The sequence below is a fragment of the Arachis hypogaea genome, chromosome 5 (assembly GCF_003086295.3).
Source record: "Arachis hypogaea cultivar Tifrunner chromosome 5, arahy.Tifrunner.gnm2.J5K5, whole genome shotgun sequence".
In the NCBI taxonomy this organism is placed as follows: Eukaryota; Viridiplantae; Streptophyta; class Magnoliopsida; order Fabales; family Fabaceae; genus Arachis; species Arachis hypogaea.
The window spans coordinates 18,127,804-18,131,378 of record NC_092040.1 but is presented as its reverse complement, the minus strand read 5'-3'; the positions used below and the strand labels follow the sequence as shown (position 1 = coordinate 18,131,378).

Sequence of the window (3,575 nt, the reverse complement as noted above, 5' to 3'; positions counted from 1 at the left end):
CAATGTCTTGCTGAAGCTTGGCTGACCATGTCTAATCTTTTTAGACTGAAGTTTTAGACTAACATTGCATGATTCCTGGAATTATTATTAAAAATTTTGAGTTTCTTATTTTCTTTTACAAAAAATTTTTTGAAAAAATTATAAATTTTTTTATAAAATCATAAAAATAAAAAATATTTTATGTTTCTTGTTTGAGTCTAGTGTCAATTTCTAAGTTTGGTGTATTGCATGTCTTTCTTTTATTAAAAATTTTCAAAAATATGTTCTTGATGTTCATCTTGACATTCAAAGTGTTCTTGCATGCATTGTTTATTTGATCTTAGTTTTTCATGATTAGTTGCATTTTGTTGTTTTTCTCTCTCATCATAAAAAATTCAAAAAAATTTTCAAAATTATTTTTTAAGTCAATAATATAGAGAATTGAAGATTCAGAACATACAACAGAGGAATCACAAAGAAAAAGCTGGGCGTTCAAAACGCCCAGTGAAAAAGGAATTCTGGCGTTTAACGCCTAAGAAGGTAGCCAAGTGGGCGTTAAACGCCAGAATGGATACCATTCTGGGCGTTTAACGCCAGGATAGCACCAAGGAGGTAGTTTTGTTTTCAATTCAAATCTTTTTCAATTTTTCAAGTTTCAAAACTAATTTTTCAAAACCTAATCTTTTTCATATCCTCTCTTATCAATCATATCTTTTTCAAAATCAAATCTTTTTCCTTTTTCTTTTAATATTTTCGAAAATCCTTGCTAACAATTAATGTTGTGATTCAAAATTTCAAGTTTGTTACTTTCTTTTTAAGAAAGGTTCAATATTTGAATTTTAGAATCATATCTTTTAGTTTCTTGTTAGTCAAGTCATCAATTTAAAAAAAATCAAATCTTTTTCAACCATATCTTTTCAATCATATCTTTTTAAAAATCAATTTTTTTTCAATCATATCTTTTCAAACATATCTTTTTCAATCAAATCTTTTTCAAATCATATCTTTTTCAAATTTTGATTTCAAAAATCTTTTCTAACTTCTTATCTTTTCAAAAATTGATTTTCAAATCTTTTCACTATTTTTTATCTTTTTCAAAACCACCTAATCACTTTTTCTCTCCCAATTTTCGAAAATCACTAACCACTTTTTCAAAAATCTTTTTAATTTTCAAAAACTCTCTCTCTCGTCTCTTTCTATTTAATCACTAACACTTATCCTCCTTTGATAATTCGGACCCCCTCTCTCTTTATAAGTTCGAATTCTCTACCTCATCCTTCTATCTTCTTTTCCTCTGACATATCAAGGAATCTCTATACTGTGATATAGAGGATACCATACTTTCTTTATTTTCTTCTCTTTCATATGAGTAGGAACAAAGATAAAGGCATTCTTGTTGAAGCTGATCTTGAACCTGAAAGGACTCTGAAGAGAAAGTTAAGAAAAGCTAAAGCACAACTCTCTGGAGAGGACCTGATAGAAATTTTTGAAAAAGAAGAAGACATGGCAGCCAAAAATAACAACAATGCCAACAATGCAAGGAATGTGTTTGGTGACTTTACTGCACCTACTCTCGACTTCTATGGGAGAAGCATCTCTATTCCTGCCATTGGAGCAAACAACTTTGAGCTTAAGCCTCAATAAGTTTCTCTGATGCAACAGAATTGCAAGTTTCATGGACTTCCATTGGAAGATCCTCATCAGTTCTTGGCTGAATTTTTGCAAATCTGTGACACTGTTAAGACCAATGGAGTTGATCCCGAGGTCTACAGACTTTTGTTGTTCCCTTTTGCTGTAAGAGACAGAGGTAGTATATGGTTGAACTCACAACTTAGAGACAGCCTGAACTCTTGGAAAAAGCTGGTCAATGCCTTCTTAGCTAAATTCTTTCCACCTTAAAAGATGAATAAGCTTAGAGTGGAAGTTCAAACCTTCAAACAAAAGGAAGGTGAATCCCTCTATGAAGCTTGGGAAAGATACAAGCAATTGATCAGAAGGTGTCCCTCTGATATGCTTTCAGAATGGAGCATCATAGGTATCTTCTATGATGGTATGTCTGAGTTATCCAAGATGCCATTGGACTATTCTGCAGGCGGATCTATTCATCTGAAGAAAACGCCTGCAGAAGCTCAGGAACTCATTGAAATGGTTGCAAATAACCAGTTCATGTACACTTCTGAAAGAAATCCTGTAAACAATGGGACAACTCAGAAGAAGGGAGTTCTTAAGATTGATACTCTGAATGGCATATTGGCTCAGAACAAATTATTGACTCAGCAAGTCAATATAATTTTTCAGAATCTGACTGGATTGCAAGCTGGATTGGCAGTGCTAAAGAAGCCTCTTCTGAAGGAGAAGCTTATGACCCTAAAAATCTTGCAATGGAAGAGGTGAATTACATGGGAGAACCCTTTAGAAACACCTACAATTCTTCATGGAGAAATCACCCAAATTTCTCATAGAAGGATCAACAGAAGCCTCAACAAGGCTTGAACAACAATAATGGTGGAAGAAATAGGTTTAGCAATAGCAAGCCTTTTCCATCATCTTCTCAGCAACAGACAGAGAACTCTGAGCAGAATCGCTCTGGCTTAGCAACCATAGTCTTTTATCTATCTAAGACCACACTAAGTTTCATGAATGAAACAAGATCCTCCATCAGAAATTTGGAGGCACAAGTGGGTCAGCTTAGTAAGAGAGTTACTGAAATTCCTTTTAGCACTCTCCCAAGCAATACAGAAGAAAATCCCAAGAGAGAGCGCAAGGCCATAACCACGTCCAACATGGCCGAACCTGTGGAGGAGGAAAAGGTAGTGCTCCCCAGTAAGGAAGACCTCATGGGACGTCCACTGACCACTAGGGAGTTCCCCTCTGAGGAACCAAGGGAATCTGAGGCTCATACAGAGACCATAGAGATTCAATTGAACCTACTTTTGCCATTCATGAGCTCTAATGAGTATTCTTCCTCTAAAGAGGATAAAGATATTACTAAAAAGTAAGTTGCTAAGTACCCTGGAGCAATCATGAAGCTGAATGCCAAGTTATTTGGTAATGAGACTTGGGAGGATGAACCTCCATTGCTCATTAATGAACTAAACACCTTGGCTCAGCTGAAGATACCTTAAAAGAAACTAGACCCTAGAAGGTTCTTAATACCTTGTACCATTGGCACCATGACCTTTGAGAAGGCTCTATGTGACCTGGGGTCAAGTGTAAACCTCATGCCACTCTCTGTAATAGAGAAACTAGGAATCTTTGAGGTACAAGCTGCAAGAATTTCACTGGAGATGGCAGACAATTCAGGGAAACAGGCTTATGGAACTGTAGAGGATGTCTTAGTGAAGGTTGAAGGCCTTTACATCCCTGCTGACTTCATAATCCTGGACACTGGAAAGAATAAGGATGAATCCATCATCCTTGGCAGACCCTTCCTAGCCACATCAAAAGCTGTGATTGATGTTGACAGAGGAGAATTGATCCTTCAAGTGAATGAGGACACCTTGTGTTTAAGGCTCAAGGATCTCCTTCTGTACACATGGAGAAGAAGCATGAAAAGCTTCTCTCAATATAGAGTCAACTAAAGCCCCCACATTCAA

At 36.0% G+C, this 3,575-nt stretch overlaps 1 non-coding gene across 1 annotated transcript; it reads right to left on the bottom strand.

The window, feature by feature from the left end:
• Nucleotides 1-1,887: 1,887 nt before the first annotated feature.
• Nucleotides 1,888-1,995, bottom strand: LOC112804902 (small nucleolar RNA R71). Its single transcript, XR_003203519.1, has one exon. It is a non-coding gene; the product is annotated as a small nucleolar RNA R71 (small nucleolar RNA).
• Nucleotides 1,996-3,575: the final 1,580 nt, after the last annotated feature.